This window comes from Macadamia integrifolia, unplaced genomic scaffold, assembly GCF_013358625.1.
Source record: "Macadamia integrifolia cultivar HAES 741 unplaced genomic scaffold, SCU_Mint_v3 scaffold2846, whole genome shotgun sequence".
Taxonomy (NCBI): Eukaryota; Viridiplantae; Streptophyta; class Magnoliopsida; order Proteales; family Proteaceae; genus Macadamia; species Macadamia integrifolia.
Genome location: NW_024869004.1, coordinates 5321 through 26512, shown reverse-complemented (window position 1 = coordinate 26512; position 21192 = coordinate 5321). Strand labels below are relative to the sequence as shown.

Below are 21192 nucleotides of genomic sequence, written 5' to 3'. Positions count from 1 at the left end.
AGTAGGACTTCAGCCTTAGCAAGCTCAAAAAATAAAAAGAAAAACAAACAGAACAAAGTGAAAAAAATAAAAAATAAAACAGGGAGAGGATTCTGTAAAAGCAGCATGGCTTTTGCACTAGCATAGGGATTAATGGGAGTGCACATGAAAGCATCAACAGCGGTGGGATTCCCGCCTTCCATGTGGGGGTAGGGCGGTCATTTCTCCCTCCCATGTGTCTAAGACCAAGGGCCACGATGGATTTCACAAAAAATGACCCATTTTTCCTTCAACCACCATAAATAGGAATCCATTAACTGCAGCGGGTTTCGATGCCCGTGGGGGACATCAGTAGGGTATTTTGGAGGATGTACTAAAACTCTATAGGGTTTGTGAACCCTAGGATGGAGTGGTGAACATTCCAACCCGGCGGAAGAAAACTCAACCCTAAAAAAAAAAAATCCAAACAATCATAGATAAATAGAAGATGAACTTTTACTTCCTAATTTCAATTCCTGAGGTTCTGAAGCCAATCGCACATCCAATCACTAGGTTTATGAACCTCTCATGGCTTACTTCACATAGGCCAATGTGATGAAGTTTAAAGCGACCCTGCCAACAAATACATCTCAACAGTTCAACCAAAATGTACAACATCAAGTTGAGACATGATCCCAATGTTAGTTGGATTTGGCTCGTCTTCAATTTGTAATCCTCTAATTCTCCACCAATTCTACGTAATCCATCGAAACGTGTCCTCCCTCTATCCGACAGCTAATATAACATGCTTTTTGAAAATCAAAACTGCTAATCTTTTTAAAAACCAAAACTGCTATCCATAAACCGCTAACTTTTTAGAAAATCAAAACCACTAATTTTTTTCAAACGAAATACTATATACCCCCCACTTACCACTCAGCTTTTACCAAAACTGTCTTTCGCTAACAGAGAATGAAACATAGAGGAAGAGGAAGGAAATGAAGAGGGAGAAGAAGGAAACAAAGAGGAAGGAAACGAAGGAAACAAAGAGTAAGGAAATGAAGAGGGAGAATAAGGAAGAAGATCTGAAAGAGCTTAGCTTTTACCAAAACCCTCTTTCACTAGCAGAGAAGGAAATGAAGAGCTCAGCTTTTACCAAAACCCTCTTTCACTAGTAGAGAAGGAAATCAAGAGGGAGAAGAAGGAAGAAGAGTTCAGAGGACCCATTAAAGGTGTCTAACTAAAACTCTTAACTCTTCAATATCTTTTTCAAAGGATTTCTGCAGAATTTAACATTATAAAAAGTAAAGCTTCTTCCTAAAGTAAATATGTGCATTTGAAGTCCTGCCCAATTACTTGAAATGAAACTAGAGAACAAGTTATTCATTAGCTACAACCAATTAAAAGAATATAGTTGGGATGACTGAGTCATTCACCAAAATGTTGTTAATATGCAATCAAAGTACAATTCAACATCAGATCATGTTATCATCATACAAGCTAATTTCATGACAGTATAATAAAATAGTTGAAGCAAAAGAAAAATTAACCAATCTAACAAATTACTCGAAATAGTGGTAGCAATAGCCTTAACAATTTTCTTACATTAGAAAAAATATTTCTTCTGAACTTCTAATGAGTTTCATTAGTTCATTATTTTAGGGGAAGACATTTCCACCATGCCTCGACCTAGAAGCTTTTCTATCAAGGCCATACTTTCCAAGGTTACTTGTTAAATATGGGGATTCAATCTTCTAGCCCAACATGAATGGACTTTCTCTCTTGATTTTTCAATGATTCTTGATTACATCCTAGAAGTTTTGCAAACATTTCTTACACCCTTGTAGTAACACATAGAGATGTCAGATTGGTCTAAAAATTTGATCATATAGATAGATGATGATGTGACTTCATGTTTTTCATCATTCATATTTCACCTGGTCCTTGGACTTGGGGCTTGTAGCAATTTTCGGGTGAATGATTTTTGATCAATTATATATTTCACCAGTGAATGATTTTTGCTGTATGGTAATCATAATGAATCTAATCTGAAAGCAAAAATATGATGCAAAATTTTATTTGTCGATTCTTGTTAATAGTAATATTTCTTTTGATTGAATTATGTTATGTCAGATTGATTAGTAAAAGTATTTGTTCTAAATAAGTGGTTAAGATCACTATTTCTTTGCTTGTCTAATTCTTTTATCTAATATTTTATATTGATGGAAGTGGTTATATGCAAGCAATTGGTGTGGATGTTAGGATTATGGAAGATTAAATGAGTGTGGATATTGAGATTAAGCCACGTGTTGGTATAGATTTTAAGTCTAAGCAAGAGGCATATGATTTCTACAATATGTATGGAGGAAGAGCAGGATCCAGTGTCAGAAGAGAGTGGACAAATAAGAGTAAGCTAGATAAGAGAACTCTGATTTCAAGGATATTTGTATGTTGCAAACAGGGAATCAGAAAATGATAAGAGGGATATTAATACTGTTAAGCCTCGAGATGAGACAAGAACTAGATGTTTTGTACATACGTATATTGCAATTATGGATGATGGAAATTACTGTCGTGAATTTTTTGAAGGACACAATCGCGAACTTCACTTACTAGCTACCAATCATATGATGAGGTCACAACAACATGTTTTCGATTTACATGTATATGAAATAGATTTGGCCAACGATTCCTGTATCTAACCTAGGGACATTTTTGAATATATGAGTAGGTATGCCAGAGGCAAACCAAGCATTGGGTACATTCAATAAGATCAAAATAATTATCTTAGAACCACCTCCCAATTACTTTATTGTGAAAACCAAATTAAAGACAATCCCTCTTTTACTTACTCAATACAGTTGGATACCAATGAACAAATAACTAATATATTTTTGGCCGATCCTAGAACGAGAATAGATTATGCACAATCTGGTGATGTCCTTAGCTTTGATTCCACCTTTTGCATGAACAAAGAGTATAGGCCGTTTGAAATATTTGCTGAAATCAATCACCATAGAGGAGTTGTGTTATTTGGGTTTGCACTTTTGTATGATGAGACAACAACTTCTTTCAAATGGTTTTTTGAGGCTTTCTTGAACACTCATGGGCAAAAGAAGCCGATATCTTCATAGACCAAGATGCTACAATGGGAAAGGCAATAACTGAGTTGTTACTCGAGACATGACACGGATTGTGTACATGGAACTTAATATAAAATGGTATAAAGCACATGGGCAACATGATGCAATATGTTTCAAACTTTATGACATATTTGAAAAAGTGTGTATACCATTATGATGATGAATTTCAATTTGAGTATGCATGGGAAAAACTGAAAAGTGATATTCGGGTCGAAAATAGTTCATGGTTGGACCATATTTATAGATTTAAAGAAAAATGGGCAAAATGCTATATGTAGAAGATATTGACCATTGGAATGCAGAGTACTCAACTTAGTGAGAGTATAAATAGTGATATAAAGGATTACTTAAGTTCTAGCTTGGACATTGTTCAATTTTTCAAGCATTTTGAAAGGGTTGTGGATGACAAGCGTGCTAATGAGTTGAAGGACAAGTTTGATGTAAGAAATAAGTTCCCAAGAAACATGTTCTCAAAATCACTTGTTATGAAGCATGCAGGAGAAACTTACACTCTTGTGATTTTTGTGAAATTTCAAAAACAATTTGAGTGGATTACTGCTCGTTGCATCAAATACTAGGATAAAAGCCTAATGATCTGCGGGTATGTTATTTCCATTATTGGTCAAGAGGGTGAATTTAGAGTGTTGTATAATCCATTGGAGAAAATGATTCGGTGTAGTTGCATAAAATTTGAGATTTACAGCATTCTTTGTAGTCATGCATTGAAAATTCTAGATGGTTTTGATATAAAGTATATTCCCGAAGCACATATATTGAAGAGATGGACACAGGTTTCAAGAAGTATTGTTGTGCAAGACATTAAGGGAAATAAAATTATGGAAGATGTCAATATAGATTGTTCACAAAGGTATAGGTGTCTTTGTCCTAAACTAGTTAAGATTGCATCAATAACATCAAATTCGACTGGCGATTATGCTTATATGGACAATATTGCTTATGATATCTATAAACATTTTGAAAAAAATGTAACCTTCAATGAGCCACGTGAGGCACCAAAAGTGGTGCCAAATGGAGATAGTCTTGTCAACAGGGTAAAATACATTAAGAAAAAAGATGGTTGCAAAAATGGAAAGTGTATGAAGGGTTGGGTGGAAAAACAAAGAAAAGGAAAGCCGAAAAATGCAAGTACCATAGATGCCAACCAAAGTTTAACTTCTATATTATTGGCAATGATACTTTTGAAAAAATATATATTTTCATTATACAATTCCATTTCATTATTGATGTATCTTACGCTATTACTGCCTTTGTACAGGGTACTTATGACCAACCATTATTTCATGGATTTTCATCTCAAGATTCAACGAATATAGCAATGTCCCCTTATAATAGTGATGGATGATCAAATCTTATTTCATTTTGGAATTCTCTTATTATTATTATTATTATTTTCTTGAAACACTTATGGTTTAAGGATTTAGACGTGTTTTTCCTTTATCTATTTTTTGCATCATGTATGCTTGTTTTAGGGTTACATTTTTGTTGTATTGTTTAACTAATATGCATGGTTTATGTAGGTGAGCCTTTAGCTCAAATGGTAGAGTATATATGGGGTTACACCCATGATATGGTAGTTCGAATCCACCAAGTCTTCTCATATCATTGAACTTGTCTAGCAGCTCATTGGGTTACACTCTCCAATTTTGCATTTACCTTAATATTATCACATAATGGATGTTGTTTATTATTGGGAAGTTTGATCTATGTTCCCTTATTTGTTTTTCTTGGAAGTCTCATAAACAATCTTTGGTTTTTATATTGACCATTGAAGTAGTTAGGCTCAATGTTAATACTAGGTCAAGGGGTATAAGTGGTTCTATTTTACTGTGGGCTACATTTGATACAGATGAAATAGGGATTTTATGGTAAAAAATTGTAATAGAACTGAGATCCAATAGAACGTATATTTGAAAGAATGGGTTTCTATACTGATTTTTGGGATTAAGTATGCCTTGCACTTAAGAATAGCTCCCAGTGGTCTTTGCGAAATTTGATTATACAATAATTGGGTAAATATCACTCCCCTCCCATGAACTATGGCAAAATATCAACTTGACTCCACACCTTTCCAAAAATATCACTCACCTCCCCTACAACTAAAATATTCTATCTAACAACCCTAATTGTTAGAAATCTCTGCTAAGTTAGCTGATTTTTTTCTATAATGCCCAAAATACCCTCATATTTATAAAATGTCCAAGATATCCGTAATGAAAACCCCATAGAAGAGCAAGATGCTGTGAGAGCTGAAGAGTACTATGAAGAGCAAACCCCTCAAAGCCATCTCTGATTCTCTGACCTCATGGGAACTCCAGAGCCCTTCTTTCCAAACCTAATCACACCTTTCATGGGTGCCACACAAAGAAACACCAAGTCACCTTTATCAAATTCAAGGTCCCTTCTCCTATTATCTGCATAGCTCTTTTGTCTACTTTGTGCAACTCAGATACATTCATGGATCAAAGCTATCTTCTCACAAGTCTTTTGAGCTATCTTTGGTCCCAAAACACTTCGTTTGCCAACTTCATCCTAGTGTATGGGTGACCTATATCTTTTACCATAGAATGCCTCATATGGTGCCATACCAATAGTAGCCTAGTAACCGTTATTATAGGCAAACTCTACTAGTGGTAGATGCCATTCCCAGCTTCCCTATAACTCAAGTACACAAGCCCTCAACATATCCTTGAGAATTTGAATAGTCCTCTCAGATAACCTATCTGTCTGTGAGTGATAAGCAGTACTGAAATTCAGCTTAGCTTTCTGTGGACTTTTCCAGAATCTGGAAGTAAATCAGGGATCTCTATCTGACATAATGGATACCAGTGTACTATGCAATTTGACGATCTCGTCTATATAGAGTTGGGCAAACTTGTCCATGTCATAAGTCATTTGGACTGGTAGAAAATGAGCTAACTTAGTCAGTCTGTCCACTATAACCTATATTGCTTCATGCTTCTTAGGTGTATTTGGAAGTCCTGTAACAAAATCTATGGTGATGTGCTCCCACTTCCATTCTAGAATAGGTAGTGGTTGTAACAACCCAGGTGGCCTTTGATTTTCAGCCTTAACTTGTTGACAAGTTAAGCACTTCTCTACATAATGGGCAATTTCTCTCTTCATGTTGTTCCACTAATATGTGGTTTTCAAGTCCTGATACATCTTGGTGCCTCCAGGGTGCACTGTATAGGGAGTACGATGAGCCTCATCCAAAATTTCCTATTTTAACTCGCCCTTATCTGGCACACAAATCAAGTCACCAAACCTCAGAGTTCCATCATTTTTTATGACATAAGCCATCCTCTTTCCTTCTCGAAATTTTGTCCTGATTTTCTCTAGGTACAGGTCTTCACTCTGAGCATATCTTATTTTCTCCATCAGAGATGGTTGTACAATCAAGCTGGATAGCGTGGCTGAAATAGCTCCTACCATCACCTCTAGATTGAGTTTCCTAAAGTCATAAATGATATGTCTTTGCCTAGTTAGAAGTGAAGTGGAGTATCCCTGAGGATTCCTACTTAAGGCATCTGCGACCACATTTTGCTTTCCTTGGATGGTAGTTGATTGTACAGTTGTAGTCCTTAAGTAGATCGAGCCATCTTCTCTGCCTCATGTTGAGCTCTTTCTGTGTGAAAATATACTTAAGGCTTTTATGGTCTGTAAAGATTTCACACTTCTCACCATAGAGATAGTGTCTCCATATCGTCAGAGAAAAAACAACAACTGCCAATTCTAAGTCATGTGTTGGATAGTTTTGCTCGTGAGACCTTAATTGCCAAGATGCATAAGCTATGACCTTGCCATTTTGCATGAGTACACAACCTAAGCCCTTGTGGGATGCATCATTAGACAGCACAAAATTCCCTGAACCTGTAGGAACTGTCAACACTGGTGCTGAAACTAGCCTCTTCTTCAACTCTAGGAAACTCTGGTCGCACTCTTCTATCCAATCGAAACGAGCATTCTTCCTAGTCAACTTAGTCAAAGGTAGTGCCAAGCTGAAGTATCCTTCTACAAATCTTCTATAATAGCCAGCTAGCCCGAGGAAACTTTTAATCTCTAAGGTATTTTTCGGACTAGGCCACTTGGTAACAGCTTCAACTTTACTAGGATCAATAGAAATCCCCTTTTTAGATACAGCATGACCCAGGAAAACCACTCTATCTAGCCAGAATTCACACTTCTTGAACTTGGCATATAGCTGTTTTTCCCTTAGGATTTGTAAAACTATAGATAGGTGTTGTTCATGCTCGGCATTACTTTTAGAGTAAACTAGTATGCCGTCTATGAATACTATTACAAACTGGTATAAATACTTATAAAAGACCCGATTCTTTAGGTCCATGAATATTGCAGGTGCATTTATCAATCCAAAGGGCATAACCATAAATTCATAATGGCCATATCTAGTTCAAAAAGTTGTCTTAGGCACATATTCACTTTTAACCCTCAGCTGGTGATACCCAGATCGTAAGTCAATATTGGAGAATACAAGAACTCCTTGTAGTTGATCAAACAAGTCCTCTATACGAAGAAGAGTATACTTGTTTTTATGGTTACCTTGTTCAACTCTCTATAGTCGATGTATAGCCTCATAGACCCATCCTTCTTCTTGACGAAGAGTACTGGAGCACCCCAAGGTGATGCACTAAGACGTATAAATCCTTTGTCAAGTAAATCTTGCAACTGATCTTCAAGCTCCTTCAATTCTATTGGAGCCATTCTATAAGGTGCCTTAGATATTGGCGTCGTACCTAGAAGTAAGTCGATTGTAAATTCAACTTCTCGATCTGGGAGAAGTTCAATTAGATCTTCAGGAAAAACATCGGGAAAGTCTCGAACTACTGGAACATCCTCCAACTTTAGTTAACTCTGTGTTAATCACATTGGCTAAGAATCCTGCACAACCCTTAGAAAGCAACTTCCTGGCTCGAAGGGCTGAGATCATTACTGGTGCCAAAGATCTGGACTTCTTTTCTCCATAAAATCAAAAATTAAGGTTGTTTGAGATTTTAAATGTAACCGCAAGTGTATGGATCAGTGTAGCTACGGATCGAACATAGGGAGAGCAACCACTTTATTTTTTTACTTCTTTTAATAATGCGAAAGTAAATCGATTAATGGTTGTGATCTAATTCTAATTACCGTCCTAAACATATGTATCTAAAATAACGTCCTAACCATTCGTCATCTAAGAATTTAAAGACACAAGCCACGCAATTAAAATTAAATAAATAAATAACTAAAAATAAACAACCCACGTAATTTAAAAAAAAAAGAATAAAGAAAAAAAATGCTGAAATAAAAATAAAGTACAAGAAAGGGGAGAAAGCTAGAGAGAGACTCACAAGTAGGTCTCTCTACTTAGCCCGAGGGATGCATCATAATATGCGCTTCCTTACTTGACCAGAGAGTCACTCTTACAAGGGTTACTCTACTTGGCTTTAGCGAAAATGAGACAATTAAAATAAAAGCAATAAATTGATGGTTCTATGGCTAGGAGGGGCAAAGCCAACACATACACTAGCTATGAACCTTGGGGAAAAGGGATAGCAATATTGTAAAGATTGAAATTAAAATACTAAATTAAGAAAGAAAGGTAGTCAGAAGAGGGAATGAGAGAGGGGAGAGAAGACTATTGAGGGAGCCTACTTACTTGAACTTCAACCCTTATAGTGAAAACTTGATCGATTTGAGATACTACAAATACTAAAAACTAGATCTGGAATAAACCAAATCTGAAATTTCTAGTACTAGAGAAAACAAATCTAAAGAAAAAAAATGGAACTTGAAAGACATGCTTCATAGCTTGTTCTTGTCACCTAGAACTAAGCCTAGAACTAGAACTTGAAAACTACAACTTCAATTGCTTAAACAATAAAAATAAAAAAAACTGAATAAAAAACAAAAGTACTTGCATTAATTGATTAAAAAGAACTTACAAAAGTGTTTAAAGCATAAACCTAGAAGTAGAGCTAGAGAAAGAGATAGAGCAACTAAAAAAAAAACCTAGAAGAAGAATGCAGTGTCACCTCTCCTCTTACATGAGTTGTATTTATAGGAAATGAGGAGGTAGGGTAACAAATTTCTCTTTCCTAAAAGGGAGAAACCCACAATTAGTAGTGAGATCTTTTGAGACCAAAAGTGCTAAGGTGGAGGAGAGAGAAGAGAGAAATAAACTTGGAGAAATTTCCTATAATTTTTTTTTTTTGCTTATTTTCTTTCCTTTTTTTTTTTAATATATTTCTCTTCTTTTTCTCCTTCCAAGGGAGGATTTTCCTTCTTGCTTTGTGTGATTTGGACAATCTTTTGGTGATGATGTGGAGGAGAGAGAAGATTTGGACAAGATTTATTTCTCCCCTTTTTTTTTCTTCTCTTCTTGCACAAGAACCCCTTCCACGATTTTCCTTGCTTCTAATTTGATGTAGAAATCCCCTCCATGCCCTGCTTTAAGTGAGTGAAAAGTAGGAAATCTTCAACAAAATTCTTCAAAAAAAAAAAACAACTATGAGATTTGAACCTGAGACCTCCTAGTGAGCAAGGAAATTTTGCACACTATAGCTCACTAACTGCACTAGGTAGTTGTTGTTGGAGAGATATGACATCCGATAATCCTTAAAGCCTTTAAAATACAAAACCTGCAAAAAGAGAGTAAAACCCAAAGTAGCTCCATTCTAAATATATAAAATGCATGTTTGATTATCCTAGATTTCACCCATAAATGTGCTCATCAGAATTCCCCCACTCTTAGAATTTGCTAGTCCTCGAGCAAAACAAAAAGAAAAAGAATAAAAATAAAAATCCTAACTCACTTACGTATGAATCACAGTTGCACTTAGCATGTGCAACAAGCCTTTAAACCCCTAGGTCACCCCTAGTGGACGAGTTGTGTCTCGTGGGTGTTTGTAGTGAATATACACATAAAATTCAGAATAAACAAATCCCAACCTTAGCTAAAGGTAAGGACCATACCGATCCGGAGCAAAGATAATTTCTCTTACAAGGGACCCCCACACTTGAACTTTTATTATCCTTTATCAATTCTAGGCACTAGCATATTTCTTAATTAGGAACTCATCTCGTCTCTTCCAAAACATACTTATCTTAAGGCAAAACCACTTGTGAAGAAATAGGGAACCAATGACTAAGGCGTTTGAGTGTTTTTGACTAAAATATATTACTAAGCATTAATGACATTCGCACATTTTTTTCTCCTTTTTTTTTCGCTTAATAAACTCTATTCTACTCTACTACTTTTGACATGAATGACATGGTGGAGCAAACACCAGACACCCAAGTTACTATGGAGCTTCGCTTTGTGCATATGCCCACAAAGACAGTGATGTTAGAGTTCTTTCAAAAATTTTCTTCCAAGGAATTTCGATCAAGACACCATGCTTCCTGAGGCGCAATGCCCTGTCTAGTTCCAAGGGAATCAACTCTTATTTTTCTTTATACCACATTTCACATTTCATTTAAAATTATGCATTTGTCAACTCATGCCAAATTAAAAAGAATATCTCAACTCTAAGTCAAAAGTACAAAGAACCCACAGACTTACATATGGTCCAACACCATAAAATAGGGGTCTCTTATTTTTTAGAAGAAAGTCCCATCTTAAGACATAGGCTTGTTTTTTTTTTCTCAACAAGGTTTTTATACGTTCAAAATGGGTACCTTAGTCAAAACTTTTATTTTCATACTTTTTTCTTCTCAATAGGGTTTTTATACGTTCAAAATGGGTACCTTAGTCAAAACTTTTATTTTCATACATTAAGCAACTGAATGGTATGATCATTAGCCAGAAGCCAAAGTAGGACTTCATCCTTTAGCAAACTCAAAAAAACAAAAAGAAAAACAAATAAAACAAAGTGAAAAAAGCAGAAATTGGTTTCCCTCCCCCACACTTAAGTCATGCAATATCCTCAATGCATGGAAAGAATTAAAAATGAAGACAATGCAAGGGGGTCATACCTGATTAAAAGTTAATCATCACTGTAAAGAGGCTCATGGAGATCCATGACCTCTTCACTACCAGTATTAGGAAACTCGAAGAATGGTTTCAAACACTGACCATTAACCTTCGAAATTACCCCTGTTCCTGGATTCAAAATCTCTACAACCCCATGGGGATATATATTATGGACAATAAACAGACCATCCCATCGGGATCTAAGCTTACCAGGAAAAAGATACAATCGAGAGTTATATAATAAGATCACCAATTGTAAAAGATTTACGCAGAACGTGCTTATCATGGAAAGCTTTAGTCTTTTCCTTATAAATCCTAGAATTTTCATAGGCTTCATTCCTAAGTTTCTCCAACTCAGATAGTTGGAGCCTACGATGAATTCCCGCATCAGACAAATTAAAGTTAAGCTTCTTGATGGCCTAAAAGGCCTTATGCTCCAACTCAACTGGTATGTGACAAGCTTTCCCATACACCAAATGGTAGGGAGATTGACCAAGATCAGTCTTAAATGCAGTCCGATGGGCCCACAAGGTATCAATGAGCCTAAGGGACCAATCCTTACAGTTGGGATTAACAATTTTCTCCAAAATTTATTTGATCTGCCTATTAGACACCTCCACTTGGCCACTAGTTTGGGGGTGATAAGGGTTAGATAACTTATGGGTGATCCCATACTTTTTCATTAAGGCCTCAAAAGGCCGATTACAAAAATGAGTACCCCTATCACTAATTATTGCACGTGGTGCACCAAAGCGAAAAAAAATGTTCTCTTTGAGAAACTGGACCCCCACTTTGTGGTCATTAAATTTACAAGGTATGGCCTCTATCTATTTTGAAATATAATCAACGGTCAAAAGTATGTACAAATTCTCAAAGAAATTAGGGAATGGTCTCATTAAATCGATGCCCCATACATCAAAGATCTCAACTACCAAAATAGGGTTGAAGGGCATCATGTTCCTCTTATTGATACAGCCAAAATACTGGCAGGCAGGACAAGCCTTACAAAAATTAGAAGCATCTCTAAAAAGAGTGGACCAATAAAATCCGCATTAGAGAACCTTTGTGACAGTCTTCTTAGGTCCAAAGTGTCCACCACATGCATGATCATGACAAAAAGAAAGAATAGAATGTTGCTCATAATAAAGAACACATCGTCGGATAATCTGATCCGGACATATCTTAAACAAATAAGGATCATCCTAGAAAAAGTGCTTAACTTGAGAATGAAACCTATACTTATCTTGGGTGGACCAGTGATCCGGAGTCACATTTGAAACTAAGAAGTTGACAATGTCAGCAAACCATGGTTCACTGGACACTGCAAATAACTGTTCATCTGGAAAGTTCTCGTTGACTGGAGAATTAATAGTCAAGGAATTGGGAAACCAGGATAAATAGTCTACAACTAGGTTTTCAACTCCTTTTTTATCCCTAATTTCTAAATCAAACTATTACAAAAGTAAAACCCACCTAATGAGACGGGCTTTGGCATCCTTTTTCTGAACTAAGTATCTGAGAGCAGAATGATTAGTATACATCTCCATATATGAACCAACTAAGTAAGACCAAAACTTTTCTAATGCAAACACAACCGCTAAAAATTCTTTTTCAATGGCTGTATATTGAGTTGTGCATCATTTAAGGTCCTACTAGCATAGTCAATGACAGTGGGTAACTTATTAATCCTTTGACCTGAAACTGCTCCTATGGTAAAATCTGAAGCATCACATATCAGTTCAAAAGGTTCAGTCCAAATAGGTGGTTGAACAATGGGTGCATTGGTCAACTCCTTCTTAAGTTGTTTAAAGGATTGTAGGCACTCTTTAGAAGATTCAAAAGTTTGATCTTTGGCAAGTAATGAAGTGAGAGGTCGGCTAACTGACTAAAGTTCTTAATAAATCTTCTGTATAAGCTCGCATGCCCTAGAAAAGACCAGACGTCCTTAACAGATTGAGGAGGTGGTAAATTATCAATTAAATCCACTTTGGCTCTATCTACCTTAATTCCCTCCTTGGATATTACATAGCCTAAAACAATACCAGATTTAACCATGAAATGACATTTCTCCCCATTCAAAACCAAATTCTTAGATATGCACATTTTCAAAACTAGAGAAAGATGATGAAGACATTCAGAATAGGAATTCCTATGAATTGAAAATTCATCCATAAATACTTCTAAGAATTTTTTAACCATGTCAGAAAAAATGCTCATCATGCATCGTTGGAATGTAGCAGGGGCATTGCAAAGCCCAAAGGGCATACGCCTGTAAGCAAATGTTCCATATGGGCATGTAAAAGTGATCCTATGTTGGTCCTCTAAAGCAATTGGGATCTGGTTATAGCTAGAATATCCATCAAGAAAATAATAGTATTCATGTCTGGCTAACCTCTCTAACATCTGATCAATGAATGACAATGGGAAGTGGTCCTTCCAGGTTGCCACATTAAGTTTCCTGTCGTCTATGCACACTCTCCACCCTGATTGGACATGGGTTGGAATTAGTTCATTATTGGCATTAGGAACTACAATCACACCAAACTTCTTAGGCACTACGTGAACTGGGCTTACCCATTGGCTGTCAGTTATAGGATAAATTATTTCATGATCCAAGCACTTTAGGATCTCTTTCTTAATGGCTTCCATCATCACTGGATTAGCTCTTCTTTAGGGTTCCGTGGATGGTTTGGAATCCTCCATAAGATGTATATGATGTTGCACAATAGAAGGGATTATACCCTTGATATCAGCCATGGTCCAACCTAGGGTTTCCTTATTATCTTTTAACACTTTAAGTAACTCCTCTTCCTGGCTAGAAGTCAAATTTGAATAAATTATTACAGGAAGAGTCTGGTCAGGCCCTAAGAAACCATACCTCAAATTAGATGGCAACTCCTTAAGATCTAGCTTAGGGGGCTCAACTATCGAAGGTTTGGGAATGGAATTGGAAAGGGGTCCTAAGGGCTCCACAGGTGTGTGAAGACTCAAGACTTCAGAAAAGAAATTTTCACTATCATCATCCAACTCATCCATATACTCTTGGAATTCTAAATCAAAATCAATATTAAATTTGGTAATTAAATCATCAGAAAAATCCAGAAAATCGTCAAGCATATTGATCTCTTCTTCTATATGTGGTTGCTTGCCTATCCTAAATATGTTAAACTCAACAGTTTGGTTACCAAAAGATAATCTTAGAAAACCATTCTGGCAGTTGATTAATGCATTACTGGTAGCCAAGAATGATCTTCCTAGAATTAGTGGGATCTCATCCTTAGTTGAGAAAGGCTTGGTATCTAGCACAATGAAATCAATAGGGAAAATAAATTCTCCCACCTTTAGTAAGACATCCTCAACCATCCCTTTAGGAATCTTAACAGACCTATCTACCAATTGAAGAGTAGTTCTAGTGGCTTTCAATTCTCCCAATCCAAGTTACTTGTACACATGGTAAGGTAAAAGATTCACACTTGCGCCAATGTAGGTATTGCTATTGACACAAGATATGGTAGGGCTCCCTGGATCCTTATACTTGGCTGCTATAGGCTGAGTAATTATGGAACTAATGTTACCTGCCAAGAACGCCTTTTTAGGCACACTAGTGATACGTTTATGAGTACACAAATCTTTCAGTACCTTTGCATAGGCGGGGATCTAAGATATGACATCCAAAAGAGGGATATTCACTTCTACCTTTTTGAAGACTTCTAAAATTTTATCCATGGAAGTAGTCTTCCTTTTGTTTACCAAGCGATTAGGAAATGGGGCAAGAAGAACATACGGACTGTTAGGGATTCGCCCTTGTTCCGAAGATACATTTTTTATTTCCTCAACCAAATCATCTTTAGCTTCAGAAAAATCTTTAGGTTCACCAGACGAACTTGAAACAATAGGCACACTTGTGTCCTCAACTGAAGGAGAGTTAATAGGAGTAATAGATGAGAAGATTTAGGAACGCTCTGTTAGTACTCTCTACCACTCCTAAGGGCATAAACAACATTATATTGGTTAGAGGGCCCTTGTTAGGTCTGACCTTGTACTATATTCAGTGGTGCATTAGTTGATGTTTGTGAACTAACAGGCTGATGATGCCTAGGATTAGGCTCTGGTTGACTGGGTAAAGTTTCTTTCTCCCTCTCACACATAATTGAGACAACTTGAGTGAGTTCTCTCGTAAGATTTTGATGGCTTGTCATGAGGAGGTCCATATTTTTCTCCAAGTCACTTATTCTACTTGCCTCTCCAGTGTTGGTAAATCCAGGGGGTTGCTGACAAGATGATAGGAGAGGGGCCCTAAGAAAACTAGCCTGAGGTCCAACATTTGACTTAGGAAAAATATTTTGGGAAAAATATTATTGTGCAAAGGGAGGCCTTTGGAGTTCAGGTTGATCTTGATTATGGAAATTGGAAGGCCCTGCTTGGTTGCCCTGATTCCAAGAGAAATTTGGGTGATTTCTCCATCCTGGATTGTAGGTATTACTATATGGATTATTCTGGTATAAGGCATTAACACAATCATTAAAAGTGCCCTCAGAGGTGTTGCGGCATTCTTCTATGAGATTTCCAAGGGACTGGCACCAAGCACAAATCTTAACCAAATTGATTGATGATGGCTCTCTAGGAACAATAGCCTCAATTCTCTTGATTAGGCTATCTAAATGAGCTTCCTTAGTTACTATCCCATCCATAAAATATCATTTTCCTCTTATGGTTCTTTCACTCTCTTGAGTTGATTCCCACTCACGGGTTTTGTCAGCTAAGTCAAGTAAGAATTATCATGCCTTTCCTTCATCTGTAAAGGATGTGAATCCCTCAGGGCATATAGGCTCTATCATTTGTTTAGTTGGGTAATCAATACCCTCATAAATTATTTGACATAAATGCCATAGGTCTAGGCCATGGTGAGGACATTCTTGGAGTAGATCCTTGAATCTCTCCATAAGTTTGAAAAATGACTCACTAGACTTTTGCCTAAACTGAAGGATATCACTTCTAAGCTTATTGGTCTTGTGAGTTGAGAAAAACTTCTTAAGGAAGAAAACTGTGAACTGTTCCCATAAGGTTATGGAATTTATGGGTAACCCATACAACCACTTCTTAGCTTGGTCTTTCAATGTAAAAGTGATAAACCTAAGCTTAACAACATCATCAGAAAGCTGTTGGATCTTAATTAGAATATATACCTCTTCAAATTCCCTTAAAAATAGGTATGCATACTCAGAGGTCAACCCATGGAAGTGGGGCAACATAGTGATGTATTGAGATTTGAGTTCAAAATTATTGCCCTGGGCTTGTGGTAGAACTATGTAGGAAGGTTGGGCTGTTTTAGCAGGGTAGAACCTATCTTTCAAAGATTTAGGTGAAGGGTTTTGTTGTTGGTCTCCCAAATTAAAGGGTTTTAAAGAGAACAAACGTATAGGGTCACTACTTGTTGGATCTCTTCTTTCTAATCGATTCTTAGTATTACGTACCCGCCTAACACTCATGCAATAGAAAACTACCCACAACTAGAGTAAGACAAGCACAAAAGAATGGATAGAAAAAAAAAATTAAGATTTTTTTATAATTTTTTTATGATTTTTTTTTTTATTTTTTTTTTGGCTTTTTGAGAGCTTACCGACAGGGATCCGGGGTTGCTCAGGTCAATTCTTGAGGTACTGCTATAGGGCGAAACCTATCTTTATCATACTGTGAGGCATAGCGACCTCCACCGATACAACTAATATTGGAAGTTGTTCTTCTCAGAAATTCAATAAAAGAAAAGAAAAAAAAAACAAAGCAGACAAAACACTCTAATTTACTAAAAGAAAGCGAAAGTGAACTGATTAATGGTTGTGATATAATTCTAATTACCGTCTTAAACATATGTATCTAAAATAACGTCGTAATCATTCGTCATCTAAGAATTTAAGGACGCAAGCCACGCAATTAAAATTAATTAAATAAATAATTGAAAATAAACAACCCACGTAATTTAAAAAAAAAACAATAAGGGAAAAAAATGCTGAAATAAAAATAAAGTAAAAGAAAGGGGAGAAAGCTAGAGAGAAACTCACAAGTAGGTTTCTCTACTTAGCCTGAGGGATGCATCATAATATGAGCTTCCCTACTTGACCAGAGAGTCACTCTTACAAGGGTTACTCTACTTGGCTTTAGGGAAAATGAGACAATTAAAATAAAAGCAATAAATTGATGGTTCTATGGCTAGGAGGCGCAAAGCCAACACATACACTAGCCATGAACCTTGGGGGAAAGGGCCAGCAATATTGTAACGACTGAAATTAAAATCCTAAATTAAGAAAGAAAGGGTAGTCAGAAGAGGGAATGAGAGGGGGGAGAGAAGACTATTAAGGGAGCCTACTTACTTGAACTTCAACCCTTGAACTGAAAACTTGATCGATTTGAGATACTACGAATACTAAAAACCAGATCTGGAATAAATCAAATCTGAAATTTCTAGTACTAGAGAAAATAAATCTAAAGAAAAAAAATGGAACTTGAAAGACATGCTTCATAGCTTGTTCTTGTCACCTAGAACTAAGCCTAGAACTAGAACTTGAAAATTACAACTTCAATTGCTTAAACAATAAAAATAAAAAAACTGAATCAAAAACAAAAGTGCTTGCATTAATTGAATAAAAAGAACTTACAAAAGTGTTTAAAGCATAAACCTAGAACTAGAGCTAAAGAAAGAGAAAACTAGAGAAAGAGATAGAGCAACTAAAAAAAAAACCTAGAAGAAGAATGAAGTGTCTCCCCTCCTCTTACATGAGTTGTATTTATAGGGAATGAGGAGGTAGGATAACAAATTTCTCTTTCCTAAAAGGGAGAAACCCACAATTGGTAGTGAGATCTTTTGAGACCAAAAGTTCTAAGGTGGAGGAGAGAGAAGAGAGAAATAAAATTGGAGAAATTTCCTATAATTTTTTTTTTGCTTATTTTCTTTCCTTTTTTTTTTTTTAATTTATTTCTCTTCTTTTTCTCCCTCCAAGGGACGATTTTCCTTCTTGCTTTGTGTGATTTGGACAATCTTTTGGTGATGATGTGGAGGAGAGAGAAGATTTGGACAAGATTTATTTCTCCCTTTTTTTTTCTTTCCTTTTTTTTCCTTCTCTTCTTGCGCAGGAACCCTTCCACGATTTTTCTTGCTTCTAATTTGATGTGAAAATTTCCTCCATGCCCTTAATGCTTTAAGTCAGTGAAAAGTAGGAAATCTTCAATAAAATTCTCCAAAAAGAACCAACCATGAGATTCGAGAACTTGAGACCTCCTGGTGACCAAAGGAATTTTGCACACCATAACTCACCAACTACACTAGGTAGTTGTTGTTTGAGAGATATGACGCTTGATAATGCTTAAAGCCTTTAAAATACAAAATCTGCAAAAAGAGAGTAAAACCCAAGGTAGTTCCATTCTAAATATATAAAATGCATGTTTTATTACCCTAGATTTCACACATAAATGTGCTCATCACATATGCATCTAGGCAACTGAAGGAGTATGAGAAGAACTACCCCACCTATGATTTGGAGCTGGTAGCAGTCATCTTTGCCTTGAAGATCTGGCATCATTATTTGTATGGGGAGAAGTGCAAGATATTCAGCAATTACAAAAGTCTCAAATACTTCTTCACCCAAAGGGATTTGAACATGAGACAGAGGAGATGGTTGGAGCTTATGAAAGATTATGACTGCAACATCCAATACCATCTGGGTAAAGCTAACGTGGTGGTGGATGCATTATGTCAGAAAGCTCAGACTGTATCACTTGCATACTTGGCCACTAGCCTATAACTTAAGCAAGAAGCAATGTTGCTGGATGAAGTTCTTTTAAATAAGGGAGCGACCTTGGAGCTTGATCATCAGTTGGATAATATTAAACAACTAACTCTATCTATGGCAGCCCTGTAGGTACAGCCATCTATCAGGAAGGAGGTGATCATAAAACAACCTTAGATCATGACTTCACAATAGCCAGTGATAGGGCACTATTGTTTCGGGGTAGGTTGTATGCGCCTAATAACTTAGTGATACAGGACAAGATAGTAAAGAAAGCACATAGCACAGAGTGCACACTTCACCCCAGAAGTACAAAGATGTACAAGGATTTTAAACAAAGTTACTGGTGGCCAGGGATGAAGATTACTGTGGCCTATATATGGCATAGTGTCTCACATGTCAAAAGGTCAAGGCGGAGCGGCATTGACCCTATGGAACTCTTCAGCCCCTCCGAGTACCGGAGTGAAAATGGGATATGATTACCATGGACTTCATCACTGGGCTACCTCATACACCCAAGGGGATAGATACATCACTGGGCTACCTCATACACCCAAGGGGATAGATACAATCTGGGTGATAGTTGATAGGCTTACCAAGATTGCTCATTTCATTCCAATCAAGACTACCTATTTCATCGATAAGTTGACAAAACTTTACATGGATAATGTAGTTCGATTGCATGGGGTTCCAGTGAGTATTGTATCAGACAGAGACCCAAGATTCACATCTAAATTCTGGAAGAGCCTCCAGCATGCCATGAGAACACCAAGTGAACCTAATTACTATTTTCCACCCACAGATTGATGGGCAATCTGAACGAACCATACAAATACTAAAAGATATGCTTAAAGCCTATGTGATGGAAATGAGTGGTAGCTGGGAGGAAAACATACCTCTTATGGAGTTTTCTTATGATAATAGCTATTAGGCCACAATTGGAGTGGCTCTATATGAGGCATTGTATGAAAAAAGAAGCAGGACGTCCTTATATTGGAATGATGTGGGAGAACGCCAAATGCTTGGACCTGAGATGATACATTCAAGAAAAGAATAAGGCAGCCCAATCTCGTCAAAAGAGCTATGCAGACAATCGCAGAAAAGACATTGAATTTCAGGTGGGGGATAAAGTATTTCATAAAATCTCTCCTACCAAGGATTTACATGGGTTCCACCAAAAGGGCAAGTTGAGCCTAAGATATATTGGCCTATTTAAGTTTTTGAAGCGGGTTGGCTCCATAGTGTACGTTCTGACCCTTCTACCCTCACTTAGCAATGTTCACAATGTATTCCATGTTTCAATGTTGAAGTGGTACATTCATAATTAATCACACATGCTAGCCATGGAACTAGAATACTTAGAAACTGATATGACTTATGAAGAGTAGCCCATTGAAATCCTAGATCGAAAAATAAAAACCCTTCGCAACTGCTCCATTGCTTTTGTAAAGATGCAATGGGCTAACCACTCACTTGAGGAGACATCCTGGGAGAAAGAAGATGAAATTCAGGCTAAATACCCTCATCTATTCGGACTACCAAGTAACTTCAATTTCGTGGATGAAATTTTTAAAAAAGGGGTGTTGTAGACACCAAATTTTGTCCCCCCTCAGCAATGATGAATTACGAGTAATGAGGAGACATATATTTTCTCTTTTGAAAAGAAGTTAAATTTTTGGCACAAATCCAGACTATCCCAGAACTTGTGATTGGTCAAAATTTAAATGGTGCAAGGAAGGTGACCGAAAGTAGTCATTAATACCTTTTGCTAGAAAACGACAATCAAGCCTAGCAAGTGCTCGATTCCCGTATCATTGGAAAGTATTTAGAAACACAGTCTCATTGATATCTTGTATGAAACAAAAACAGATACCCAGGTGTGCCGTAATGCCTACTTGAACTTTGAACCAGTTAAACCAGAAAGAACCAAACCCTAAACCAGACCAAACCCTGAACTAGACTAAACCCTGAACTAGACCAAACCCTGAAACAGATTAAACCCTGAACCAAGCCAAACCAGACCAAACCCTAAACTGAACCAATCCAAACCAAACCCTGAACGAGACTAAACCCTAAACTAGACCAAACCAACCTAAAACCAAATCAAACCAAACCAAACCAAACAAAAACCCAAAACCAAATCAAACCAAGCCAAACCAAACAAAAACCCTAAACCCTAATTTAAACCAAACCCTAAACCCAACTAGAACTCGAACCTCTAAACCCAAGTAGAACTCGAACCTAAACCCGAACCCAAAACTTAAAAGTAAACCCTTAATCAAGCCTCAATTAAACCTTAAAATCAAAACTTAAGATT

General features: G+C 36.7%; 1 non-coding gene across 1 annotated transcript; it reads left to right on the top strand.

Moving 5' to 3' along the window:
- Positions 1 to 15990: 15990 nt before the first annotated feature.
- LOC122067338 lies at positions 15991 to 16097 on the top strand. Its single transcript, XR_006136657.1, has one exon. It is a non-coding gene; the product is annotated as a small nucleolar RNA R71 (small nucleolar RNA).
- The last annotated feature ends 5095 nt before the right edge of the window (positions 16098 to 21192 follow it).